General features: G+C 47.6%; 1 long non-coding RNA gene across 1 annotated transcript in view; it reads right to left on the reverse strand.

The window, feature by feature from the left end:
- Positions 1-399: 399 nt before the first annotated feature.
- The window catches only part of LOC134943454 (uncharacterized), a 59,283-nt gene continuing 45,775 nt past the window's right edge, over positions 400-13,907 (reverse strand). The window contains exon 2 of the long non-coding RNA XR_010181547.1: positions 400-1,837. This is a non-coding gene — a long non-coding RNA (uncharacterized LOC134943454). The remainder of the gene's footprint in view (positions 1,838-13,907) is intronic.

The following is a 13,907-nucleotide window of genomic DNA, read 5'->3' on the forward strand; positions in this document are numbered from 1 at the left end:
CTGGCTCCTGTGGAGCCCCAGTGTCATGCGGTGGATTTAGTGGAAGCCGGGGAGGACTTCTGTTCCTGGGAACTAGCTGAATGGTGCAGCTTCTTTCCTCTACCCCTGCCTCTGGCCAGAAAGGACGCACCTCTGACCTTCTTGCTTCTCTGTGATCGAAAGGACTGCATTTGGTAATACGGTGCTTTCTTAGGCTGTGACGGAATATATGGCAAAAAGTTTGACTTCCCAGCCGTAGCTGTGGAAACTAGGTCCGAGAGACCGTCCCCAAAACAATTCCTCACCCTTGTAAGGTAATGAAAGGATTTGCCCTTATATTCTTTAACCCTCGATGTGATGGCCTCTTAGACGTCTGGAGTATGAACTTTTAGCCACAAGGTACATGCACAACACAAGCAGTAAAAATTCACACTGTTTATTATGAGGTTAACAAAAGTATATAAGACAATGTATATGGGTGTAACTGACATGTCGTTACACTCCCATTGGCTTGTTGGTAGTTACCAGGCAGAATTGAAAAAGGCGGATGTTCATATATGGGTTTTCTACAAGTTTCTCAAAACATTTAACAAAGTCTGTAACAGGTTTCATCTGGTATAGAACTGACCTTGAGAAGTCAGACACATACAAGCCTGGTATTGTATGAGGAGATAAAGGTATCCAGCACAGGGTAGCACGCATCTATGCAAGCACATAACAGTTCATATAGCATGTTTTAACCCTTCATTAGGGAAGTAGAAATATTCACTTTTACACTGTAACTATTATGAGGAAATTGATCATATAAAAAGTAATATTTACAGAGACAGAAGAGCTAACCCTTCAATCCCCTCTTAGAATCATGATTATTATATGACATGATTCTTGAGTGAGGCTCCTTTCTTGTTCCTCCAGTTCTTGAGATATTGGACATAATCGTCGGGTCCCTTACTATCAGAGGAGGTGACAGGACTGGTGGTTATATCATAGTACATCAGGGCCTTATCAATGCCTTTGGAGGTAAGTTTCTTTCCACAGGGAATTACACAATAAACTATAATGCCTACAAGAATTAAAGTTACAAGTATGAATATGCTTATTTGCACAATACCCTGGTGGGAAGGTTTTTAAATGTCTCCCTGTGGTGGTGTTAGATGTATAACAGGTATAGTTTCCAGGATATATGGTTATGGTGCTTCCTGGGTTGGGATTTTTTGACAATATGGGATATTCCCTTTTCCACATTTCGCACTGACTGTCATTTGTTTTGGTGTCATTAAAAAGGCTGAAAAAACAATTTTCCTGTTCTAGGGGTATATTAAGGGGCACTGTACCTAGGTGGGGCCTAGATTTGCCACAGACATAACAGTTGCTTTTATTGTGTTTGTTGTCAGCAAGTTTAGGGAACATGAAATAATCAAGGATGTATGTGGCTACGTGTGTATTGGAGGAATTGTACCACAAGGTGGGGACCCCATCTGTTTGTGTGATGTCGACTTCACATATTGTGAGGTGAATGAGGGCCAGTAGGGCTATCGAGATAGTCCCCAGGATAGAGATAGGGGACAGGTTCCTCATCTTCTTCTGTTCTTCTTTCTTCGCTAGGTGGGAGGTCAGGGCTGTCTGCCCCGGTTCGTACCTCACTGGAATCACTTGCTTCCCTCTCTAGGTCTGGTCTAGGAACCTTTTTTACTCGGGATGCATGGATCCAGGTAGGACTTTCCTCTGTCAGGACTGCTGTTCGGGTAACTGCTACGACCTCTGTCTCTGGACCATAGGTGAAGTCTCCTGGGCTCTTGTTCCTGGGGAGCACCTTCACCACGACTCTGTCTCTGACTTTAAAGGGGTGTGTAGGTTCCTGTGGATTCAAAGGGTTTTTACAAACAACCTCATGTTCAATTTCATTCAGTTTTGTTATCAGGGACCTGAGTTCTAGATCTCCTTCCTGTATTACTAGTGGTTTCTTAGCCCAGGGTGTAGGAAAAGGGTCTACCCATTAGTATTTCAAAGGGTGAGTATCCTAGAGTTTTCTGTGGGGTATTCAAGATGCTGGTGTTTAGCTTTATTAGGGTTGTTCCTGAGGCAAGTGATGCATCTGCTAACATACTGGTCCACAAGTGATTTGGCATTAGTAACATAAAAATCATTGGTTAGTAGGAGGAGTGTTGTGGCTTCACCACGGTGACCAACACCACGGCACTGGGCAACGAGCAAAGGGGCACTGGACTGGGGTATACAGGGTTTCCCCTCTTTGCAGATTAATCCTGATTTAGGATTTTTTCTGCAGAATTGGGTAAGTTCAGTCGGAGAGATCAGCATTAGTCGCAGCAGCTTGAAGTTGAGTGAGCAGATGGACGTTGTCAAGGGAGGGACATGCTCTAATGAGTGCAATGAGTTCTGCAGCTTGCGCGGACTGATAAGGTATTGGTAGGGTTTCCAACACAGTATCAGGGAGGGTGACAATGGCATAGCCAGCCTGGTATGTATTGTCATTGGGCCTACTACATGAGCCGTCAACAAAAACTACGTCTGCGCCTGGTATGGGAACGGGAGACATGTCAAGTCTGGGAGAAGTTTCAGCTTCAATGGAAGCAGCACAGTCATGTAGGTCGGGTGGTTCATCCTCGGGACCTTTCAAGCCTAAAAGGGCATTGAGAATGGGTGCAGGGCCAGAAGAACTAGCAGTGTACTTGATGGTAAGGGTAGGGTTACTCAAAAGGAGTACTTCATATCCACTAAGGCGTTGTGCTGACATGTGCTGTGTGTGTAAGCTTTTAAGTATTGCCAGGACATCATGTGTGGTGTGGAGTACTGTGATGTGGCCCAAAGTGAGGGTAGTGGCCATTTCTGCAACCATTGCACAGGCTGCCAAAGCCCTGAGGCAGGCAGGCATACCTTGCACAGACACTGGCATGACTTTGGAAAAAAATGCCACGGGGCGCAACTTCCCTCCATGAAACTGTGTGAGCACCCCCGCCATGGTTTTACAATTGTCCCTTGCATATAGATGGAAAGGTAGTACATAATTGGGGAGGCCAAGTGCCGGACTTTTCATCAACATACATTTTAAACTTTCATATGCAGTTAACATTTCTTGTGACCATTGTACAGTTTTAGGTTTGTCCTTCAGTGTGGCTTGTCTCAAAATGTTATCATAATAAGAGCAATCAGATATCCACTGTCTGCAGTAATTTACCATACCCAGGAAGGACAATAGTTCCTTCTGGGTAGTTGGGGTGACCAGGCCCAATACAGACTGTATGCGTTGTGGACTGACTTTCCTCTCTCCCTGAGTGAGCACAAAACCTAAGTAATCAACATGCTTTTTACACCATTGCATTTTTATTTTGGACACCTTGTGTCCACATTCACAAAGCCAGTTTAGTAATGAAACACCATCCTCTCGGCAGGCCTCCTCAGTTTTACTACAGAGCAGCAGATCATCTGCATACTGTAGCAGGACTGAACCATGGTGAGGTTGCCAGGGCCCCAATGTGGCCTGGAGACAACAGGTGCGTCAATAATCTGCACCAGGTAAGTTGTTTACCCTCAAAAGAAAAGGCAAAAAGTAATTGTGTCTGTGAATCTACAGGTATGCTGAAAAAAGGCATTCTTCAAATCAATTACAGAGAAGAACGCAGCATCTGCAGGGATTGCAGAAATGAGTGAGTTTACATCTGGAACAATTGGTGCAATTGGGACAATTAACTGATTGATCGCTCTGAGATTCTGTACAAATCTTATACTGCCATCAGCTTTGGCAACAGGGTTCACAGGAGTACAGTATGGTGATACAATATGTCTGAGAATACCCTGTTGTAAGAATTGCTGTATCACGGGGCGGAGACCTTCTATCTTTTCTGGTGAGAGGGGATACTGCATAGGTCAGAACACAAAACACTGGTTGTTGCACCGCTGTCCACTAAAAAGGGAATTTTACTTCCATTTATAATAAGTGGCAGCAGAGGTGAATCTTTACTATGACGGGAGAGTTGAATAAAGGCTGGGATACCCTCCTCCGGGCCCCGTCAGTGCGCGGGGTCTTTGGAATCTTCCCTGACTGCGGGGTTGGTTCTGTCTGTCAAAGCGTCTGGAGTTCTGATAGTTATGAGTGGGCGCAGGTTTCTGTTTACAAGCTACAGCGACAGGCAAAAAAGCACAGGCAAAGGAGCACGGGTTTTAAAGACCTCCTTCATATGTGTATAGCTGCGTCCTTTGCAAGCTTTGCGCAAATAAGATATACAGCCATCGAGGGTAATAGTGGGCTTGGGACAGTGTTTTACTATTATCTAAACTCTGGGTTATTGGTGCTAGGGATAGAGCTAGTGGACGCACCCTCCAGCAGTGGAGTTGGAGGCGATCCCATTTAGTGTGAAAGGGTTACTGCTGCCAAGAGATTTGTGTCTCTGAGCGCAGGATACATTGGAATGCAAGGGGGGAGGCGAGAGGGATACAGTTTCTCACTGCCTCGCTTCTGTGCTGTTGGAAACTGACATTTTTTCTTAAATCTCCATATAGAAAGGGTAATTACTGCCTTCCCGTAGGAATGGGTCCTGTCCTGCTTTCTCTATCCATCCCGCTAAATTATCCACCCATGGGTTAACTAAGTAATACTCTGAGGTAGAGTTGCGGGCGACATACATCTTGCATGTCTCACCAGGGAGGGGCGGGGAATATGCAGGTTTTTTTACTCTGACTAGAGCCCATTGTCAGACAGTAATATAAATCAACAGTACAACTTTAAAGGAAAATATCTAAAATTTACAACTCTACTATACATGCATCAGCTAACCAGTTAATTAGTCATTGACAATATCACAATATTATCTGTATAGTGAGAACATGAAATCTTTTGACGGGTACGATACTTACCATTCGTACAAGATGTCAGAAAAATACAGCGTTTTAGACAGGAAGCAAGAAAAGTGTTTGAGTAAAGATATCTGGCAGACGAAAACTTACCAGCCGTCTGGACCAAATATAAGAACTTATCTCACTACAAACATACAAGAATATAGACGATCAAATCGAGTTATTCTCTACGTTACGTATAGACCCCAGGTCTATTTTTAAGTATCCCAGATACTGACGTCTTTGGAGAATTGCGCTTGGACCCCGGGTCCTTTCTCAGACGTATCTTTAAGTCCCAGACATTAAAGATTCTATGGTATCCCTGATACCTGTTTTATGCTTTTACATAAAACTTCGTAATATTAAGTCCCGGACTTAAATATTACCTTGTCACGTGTTCCCGGAACACTGACACGGATTCAGCTTCAGTGTATGACCGCAATCCTGTATGGCAAAGACAGACAATAAATTCTCTATCTTACCATTCAGGGACGATCACTGAATCGCGGACATAGCCCCCAGCTGAAAGGATTTGCCCTTATATTCTTTAACCCTCGATGTGATGGCCTCTTAGACGTCTGGAGTATGAACTTTTAGCCACAAGGTACATGCACAACACAAGCAGTAAAAATTCACACTGTTTATTATGAGGTTAACAAAAGTATATAAGACAATGTATATGGGTGTAACTGACATGTCGTTACACTCCCATTGGCTTGTTGGTAGTTACCAGGCAGAATTGAAAAAGGCGGATGTTCATATATGGGTTTTCTACAAGTTTCTCAAAACATTTAACAAAGTCTGTAACAGGTTTCATCTGGTATAGAACTGACCTTGAGAAGTCAGACACATACAAGCCTGGTATTGTATGAGGAGATAAAGGTATCCAGCACAGGGTAGCACGCATCTATGCAAGCACATAACAGTTCATATAGCATGTTTTAACCCTTCATTAGGGAAGTAGAAATATTCACTTTTACACTGTAACTATTATGAGGAAATTGATCATATAAAAAGTAATATTTACAGAGACAGAAGAGCTAACCCTTCAGGTAACACCTCCATGTGCTTTTTGGAGTCTGCATCACCTGTCCATTGCCGAGTCCACAGGACCCTTCTGGCAGAAATTGACATTGCATTTATTCTAGAGCCCAGTAGGCAAATGTCCCTCTGGGCATCCCTCATATATAGGACAGGGTCATTTATATGCCCCAGGGTCAGTAAAATGGTATCCTTGTCTAAGGTATCCATTTCCTCAGACAGATTATCTGTCCATGCTGCTACAGCACTACACATCCAGGCCGACGCAATAGCCGGCCTCATTATAGTACCTGAGTGTGCATAAACAGACTTCAGGATACTTTCCTGCTTCCTATCTGCAGGATCCTTTAGGGCGGCCGTATCCTGTGACGGCAGGGCCACCTTTGTAGATAAGCGTGTCAGAGCTTTATCTACCCTAGGGGAGGATTCCCAGCATATCCTGTCCGTTGGCGGGAAAGGGTATGCCATAAGTAACCTTTTGGAAATCAGCACTTTCTTATCGGGGGAATCCCATGCTTTTTCACATAATTCATTTAACTCATGTGAAGGGGGAAAAGTCACCTCTTTCTCCCCATACATATACACCCTTTTGTCAGGGACAGCGTTTTCCTCCGATATGTGCAATACATCCTTCATTGCTATAATCATGTATCGGATGGCTTTAGTCATTTTAGGCTGCAACTTTGCCTCATTGTCATCGACACTGTAGTCAGAATCCGTGTCGACATCTGTGTCAACCAACTGGGATAGTGGGCGATTTTGAGACCCTGACGGCCTCTGAGCTGCAGAATCAGACACGGGTTGAGACCCTGACTGATTATCCAACGTTTTATGCAAGGAGCTTACGTTATCATTTAACACCTTCCACATATCCATCCAATCAGGTGTCGGCGCCGTCGGTGGCGACACCACAGTCACTTGCACTTGTTCTGCCTCCACGTAACCGTCCTCGTCAAACATGTCGACACAAACGTACCGACACACCGCACACACACAGGGAATGCTCTAATTGAGGACAGGACCCCACAAGGCCTTTTGGGGAGACAGAGAGAGAGTATGCCAGCACACACCCCAGCGCTATATAACCCAGGGATTACACAGTAACTTAGTGTTTACCCAGTAGCTGCTGTTTATGATAATTTGCGCCTAAATTTATGTCCCCCCCCCCTCTCTTTTTACCCTTTTTCTACCTTGATACTGCAGGGAAGAGCCTGGGGAGCTTCCTCTCAGCGGAGCTGTGAAGAGAAAATGGCGCTGGTTAGTGCTGAGGAAGAAGGCCCCGCTCCCTCAGCGGCGGGCTTCTGTCCCGGGTCTGTGTAATAAAATGGCGGGGGCTCGTACATATATACAGTGCCCAGCTGTATATATGTGTCTTTTTGCCAAGAGGTATCCTAATTGCTGCCCAGGGCGCCCCCCCCCTGCGCCCTGCACCCTACAGTGACCGGAGTGTGTGGGTAGTGTGGGCGCAATGGCGCACAGCTGCAGTGCTGTGCGCTACCTCATGTGAAGACAGGAGTCTTCTGCCGCCGATTTTGATGTCTTCTTGCTTCTGCCGGCTTCTGACTTCTGGCTCTGCGAGGGGGACGGCGGCGCGGCTCCGGGAACGGACGACAAGGTCAGGTCCTGTGTTCGATCCCTCTGGAGCTAATGGTGTCCAGTAGCCTAAGAAGCGCAACCTAGCCGCAGTTAGTAGGTTTGCTTCTCTCCCCTCAGTCCCACGTAGTAGAGAGTGTCTGTTGCCAGCAGAAGCTCTCTGAAAATAAAAAAACCTAACTAAAATACTTTCTTATTAGCAAGCTCAGGAGAGCTCACTAAAAGCACCCAGCTCTGGCCGGGCACAGATTCTAACTGAGGTCTGGAGGAGGGGCATAGAGGGAGGAGCCAGTGCACACCAAGTAGTACTAAATCTTTCTTTAGAGTGCCCAGTCTCCTGCGGAGCCCGTCTATTCCCCATGGTCCTTACGGAGTCCCCAGCATCCACTAGGACGTTAGAGAAAAGGGGCAGACTAGATGAGCCAAGTGGTTCTTATCTGCCGTCAAATTCTATGTTTCTATGTTACTAAGCCTTGGATGGAGATACAGGGGGTCATTCCGACCTGTTCGCACGCAGCAGTTTTTCGCTGCGGTGCAAACGGGTGCGTAATGCGCGGCGGGCGCAGTGCGCGATGCTGGGTTACGTCGCGGCTACCGACGGAAGCAGTCGCAGCGGCGACCGCTAAGAAGATTGATAGGAAGGAGGCGTGAATATGCGGATCCGGACCGTTTGGAGCCGGTTTTGGGGAGTGGTGAGTAAAACGCAGGCGTGTCCAGGACAACGGTGGGCGGAGGTGTGACGTCAAAGCCGGGCCCATCATCGCTGGATCCATTGCACAGGGTAAGTATGTCCAGGGCTAGTCTAGTTTTGTGTGAATTTTTTTTAGCTTAGTGGGGCTGCACAAGCGATCGCAGCCCTGCTAAGCTAAAATACACTCCCCCATAGGCATGGACTATTGATCGCAGCAGCAGCAAAAAGTTGCTGGCTGCGATCAACTCGGAATGACCACCCTAGGGCCTAATTCAGAGTTGATCGCAGCAGAAAATTTTTTAGCAGTTGGGCAAAACCATGGGGGTCATTCTGAGTTGTTCGCTCGCAAGCGGATTTTAGCAGATTTGCTCATGCTAAGCCGCCGCCTACTGGGAGTGAATCTTAGCATCTTAAAATTGCGAACGATGTATTCGCAATATTGTGATTACACACCTCGTAGCAGTTTCTGAGTAGCTCCAGACTTACTCGGCATCTGCGATCATTTCACTGCTTGTCGTTCCTGGTTTGACGTCACAAACACACCCAGCGTTCGCCCAGACACTCCTCCGTTTCTCCGGCCACTCCTGCGTTTTTTCCGGAAACGGTAGCGTTTTTTCCCACACGCCCATAAAACGGCCTGTTTCCGCCCAGTAACACCCATTTCCTGTCAATCACATTACGATCGCCAGAACGATGAAAAAGCCGTGAGTAAAATTACTAACTGCATAGCAAATTTACTTGGCGCAGTTGCAGTGCGGACATTGCGCATGCGCACTAAGCGGAAAATCGCTGCGATGCGAAGAAATTTACCGAGCGAACAACTCGGAATGACCACCCATGTTCACAGCAGGGAGGGCAGATGTAACATGTGCAGAGAGTTAGATTTGGGTGGGGTGTGCTCAAACTGAAATCTAAATTGCAGTGTAAAAATAAAGCAGACAGTATTTGTCCTGCACAGAAATAAAATAACCCACCCAAATCTAACTCTCTCTGCAAATGTTATATCTGCCACACCTGCAGTTCACATGGTTTTGCCCAACTGCTAACAAATTTGCTGCTGCGATCAACTCCCCCCAAAGTCGCTGGAGATAAAGGGGGTCATTCCGAGTTGTTCGCTCGTTATTTTTTTCTCGCAACGGAGCGATTAGTCGCTAATGCGCATGCGCAATGTCCACAGTGCGACTGCGCCAAGTAAATTTGCTATGCAGTTAGGTTTTTTACTCACGGCATTACAAGGTTTTTTCTTCGTTCTGGTGATCGTAATGTGATTGACAGGAAGTGGGTGTTTCTGGGCAGAAACTGGCCGTTTTATGGGTGTGTGCGAAAAAACGCTACCGTTTCTGGGGAAAAAACGCGGGAGTGGCTGGAGAAACGGAGGAGTGTCTGGGCGAACGCTGGGTGTGTTTGTGACGTCAAACCAGGAACGACAAGCACTGAACTGATCGCACTGGCAGAGTAAGTCTCGAGCTACTCAGAAACTGCACAGAGAATTCTTTTCGCAATATTGCGAATCTTTCGTTCGCAATTTTACTATGCTAAGATTCACTCCCAGTAGGCGGCGGCTTAGCGTGTGCAAAGCTGCTAAAAGCAGCTTGCGAGCGAACAACTCGGAATGACCACCAAAGTACCAGCCAATCGGCTCCTAAATGTAATTTTTCAAACACAGCCTGTAGCATAGCAGTTAGGAGCTGATTGGCTAGTACTTTATCTCCAGCGACTTTATCTCCATCCAAGGCTTAGTAAATAGACCCCTATGGCCAGAACTGGCCCTAGGCATAGGCAAACTAGGCAATTGCCTAGGGCATCTGGTATGCCTAGGGGCACAAGCAGCTTCTGCTGATTAAAATGATATGCAGCATGCCTATATTCTGTGTGTAGCATTTCGTATGAAGATACAGCCACAGTCGCACACAGTATATAGGCATGCCGCATATCATTTTAATCAGCAGAAGCTGCTTGGGCATCCTAGCCACATAGCAATGCAAATAAGATGCATTTTCATAAAAGATAGGCACCCGACATTAGCAGAGTTGACAGTTTACTCACGCCTGGAACTATATGTGTCATTATGTGTATTCAGGGCCGGCGCCACCATGGGCGTCGGCACTTGGAGGGCGGCGCTGTGTTAAGCAAAAAATAATAATAATTTATTTGACAGGATGTGCGGCGCCTGTTCACTCGGTGTAGTTGGGGTTTTATTTTTGTGTGAACTTTGGGGTCTCTCAGGCTGCAGTGCTGTGTAACATGGCAGCTGCAGCCTGCAGGCATGGAGGATGTAGCTGTACCGATGTAACGGGGGAGGGTGGGGAGGACCAAGCCTGGCCCAGCCTGCTCTGCCCAGCTCCCGCCCGGAGGACAGTGCAGTGCCGTGATTCGCGGGGATTTAGGGGGCGGAGCCTAATGCCGTGAAGTGCCCGCCCCCATCAGATGATCGGAGACCTGTGCTGCTGTGCTACTGTAGTAATCAGGTAGTGTAACTCAGTCTCTCTGTGACACTCTATCTCTCCCTGACTCTCTCTCTCCCTCACTCTCTTCCGGACTCTCTCTCCCTCGCTCTCTCTTCCTGGCACTTTCTCCCTCACTCTCTCTCCCTGGCACTCTCTCTCCCTCACCCTTTTCCTGGCACTCTCTCTCCCTCACCCTTTTCCTGGCACTCTCTCTCCCTCACTCTTTTCCTGGCACTGTCTCTCCCTCACTCTCTTCCTGGCAAACTCCCTCACTCTCTTCCGTGCACACCCTCTCCCTCAGTCTCTTCCTGGCACTGTCTCTCCCTCAGTCTCTTCCTGACACTGTCTCTCCCTCACTCTTTTCCTGGTGCTGTCTCTCCCTCACTCTCTTCCTGGCACGGTCTTTCCCTCACTCTCTTCCGGGCACTCTCCCTCACTCTCTTCCGGGCACTCTCTCTCCCTCACTCTCTACCTGGCACTGTCTCTCCATCACTCTCTTCCTGGCACTGTCTCTTCCTGGCACTGTCTCTCCCTCACTCTCTCCCTGGCACTCTCCCTCACTGTTATGATCCAGACACTCAGGTCAGGGGAGATCTTATACTGTGAGACCTGAGTACCAGGATGTAATGCTGGAAAGGGGAAACGGAATGGGAATAGCCCCTGGCGCCCTACCTCCGTTGTCTTACCCGTGCTGTCAGTTCACTCTTGCGAGACTATGGTTTCTTGGGCCCATGGCAGCCGCGTTTGAAGGGCGGATTACGTCTGCCCAACTCCGATGCCCCCTCAGGTCTTAAGGAGAGACAAAGAGTGAACCGAGGCAGGGTAATAACAAGGGGCCCTCTAACTAAACAACAAGGCCAGGGGCTACTGGCTAACCTGAAACTAAAAGTATGCGCGGTTTACCACCAGGGAAAAGAACAACCAAAATAATCCACTTGTCCACTCTCCTACACGGCACCGCCGAGTACCGGAGAGGACTATGGAAGCGGAAACCTCCGCAATGCTCCAATGCAAGAAAATAATACTAAAGCGGCCTAGGCCGTAACACGCGGCAGGGCCGCCACTCACGAAACCAAGTGGGAACTTAAATCGACTGCCACAGGTAAATGAGGACCAGGAGAACTCCTTGGGACCAGATGACAAACTCCAAGATTCAGGGACTCAGAGAACTGGAGAGACCGGACACAGCAGACCAGGAACAGACGTTCACCAAACATGAGCAGCATGCAGGAAGCTATCACCGGCGTCTGTGTGAGGCACTGAGGAGGCATTTAACAGGGAACCCTCCAATAAGAGCACAGAGCCTAATTACAATAAATGTCGTGCAGCTGCCTTGCTGCACGACCAGAGAACATGTGTGAACACTTTAATTAATCAATCCCTGCAACGGGGAACGCGGTCCGCCTGTGGCGTCCCCGTTGCTAAGGTCCCAGCGGCTCGGCGCGCCTGGCCCCTAGCGTTGCTAGGGACCCGGCGGCTCAGCACGCACGGCGTCCCTAGTTGCTAGGCGCCGGGCGGGCAAGGAGGAGGGTGCAGCGGCCGCGGTCGTCGCTTGGAGATGGACCGAGCGACGCCACGGACCGCGGCGCCTAACAGTACCCCCCCCTTGAGGAGGGGTCAAAGAACCCCTAAAGCCCGGCTTCTGAGGAAACTCCTGAAAAAATAATCTCTTGAGTTTAGGGGCATGAAGATCCCTATCCAAGATCCAAGATCTTTCCTCCGGACCATAGCCTTTCCAGTGAACCAAAAAATAAAGCCGGCCCTGAGAAATTTTTGAATCTAAAACCCTCTCTACCAAGAACTCCTGTTGCCCCTGAACATCCACCGGAGAACTACCCTGGGAAGTCCTCCGAGGAAATCTCCTGGAAGAAAAATACTGTTTAAAAAGGGAACAGTGGAAAGTATTTCCAATTCTGAGAGATCTTGGCAAGCGTAGCCGAAAAGCAACTGGGTTGACCTTTTTAATGATAAGGAATGGTCCAATAAATTTGGGTCCCAATCTAGCCGAAGGTTGTCGGAGCTTGATGTCGCGAGTTGACAACCACACCTTATCTCCCACCTTAAAAGTGCAAGGACGTCAGAGCCTATCAGAAAATTTCTTTTCTCGGAAGGCAGCTTTTCTCAGGGCAAGGTGCACTTTTCTCCAAATTGCTCTGAGATGGGAGGTTAAGGTCAACGAGGAGACTGGAGAATGATGGAAAAAAGAGTTGGCTCTAGGATGAAAACCAAAGACTGAAAAGAATGGGGACTCCTTGGTGGAGGAATGACAGGAGTTATTATAAGCAAATTCGGCTAAAGGAAGAAATTCAGACCAATCATTCTGGAGTTTGGCCGAATACAAGCGTAAATATTGTTTTAATGACTGGTTGACTCGTTCGGTTTGCCCGTTAGACTGTGGATGGTAACCAGATGTTAAAGACAGTTTCATATTCAATGAGGCACAAAAACGTTTCCAGAATTGTGCGATAAATTGCGGACCCCGATCAGAGACAATATCAGTGGGCAAACCATGGAGCCTGAACACATGGCGGAGGAACAAAACTGCCAACCCTTGAGCAGAGGGTAATCGGGGAAGAGCAATGAAATGAGCCATTTTACTAAAACGGTCCACTACCACCCAAATGACTCGACATCCGGCTGAAAGGGGAAGGTCCACCACGAAATCCATGGATATATGAGACCATGGCCTGAGAGGAATGGCTAAAGGTATGAGTTGCCCGATCGGCAACGAACGAGGGACCTTATGCTGTGCACAAACCTGACAGGAGTGGACAAATTCTTTTACGTCTTTAGAAAGACTAGGCCACCACACCAAGCGAGAGACCAGCTCCAAGGTCTTAGTGATACCTGGATGACCAGAGACCTTGTTGTCATGAAACTCAGCTAAAACAGTGCCTCTCAAAAATTCAGGGACAAAAAGACGACCAGCAGGAGTAAGTCTAGGAGCCTGGTGTTGAAGCTGGTTTAACTGAGTAAATAAATCCTGTGTGAGACCTGCCCGGATGACAGAAGATGGAACTATGGGGGTAGTAACAGGATTGCTATTGTGAACCGGAAGAAAGCAACGTGACAGGGCATCAGCTTTCGTATTCTTGGAACCAGGCCTGAAGGTGATAATAAACCTGAAACGAGTAAAAAACAATGCCCAACGTGCCTGCCGAGCATTAAGCCGTTTAGCTGACTCAATATATTGCAGGTTCTTATGGTCAGTAAATACTGTAATAGTATGCCTAGCTCCCTCCAGCCAATGCCTCCACTCCTCGAAAGCCCATTTTACTGCCAGTAATTCCCGATTACCAACGTCA

Source organism: Pseudophryne corroboree, chromosome 7 (genome assembly GCF_028390025.1).
Source record: "Pseudophryne corroboree isolate aPseCor3 chromosome 7, aPseCor3.hap2, whole genome shotgun sequence".
Classification (NCBI taxonomy): Eukaryota; Metazoa; Chordata; class Amphibia; order Anura; family Myobatrachidae; genus Pseudophryne; species Pseudophryne corroboree.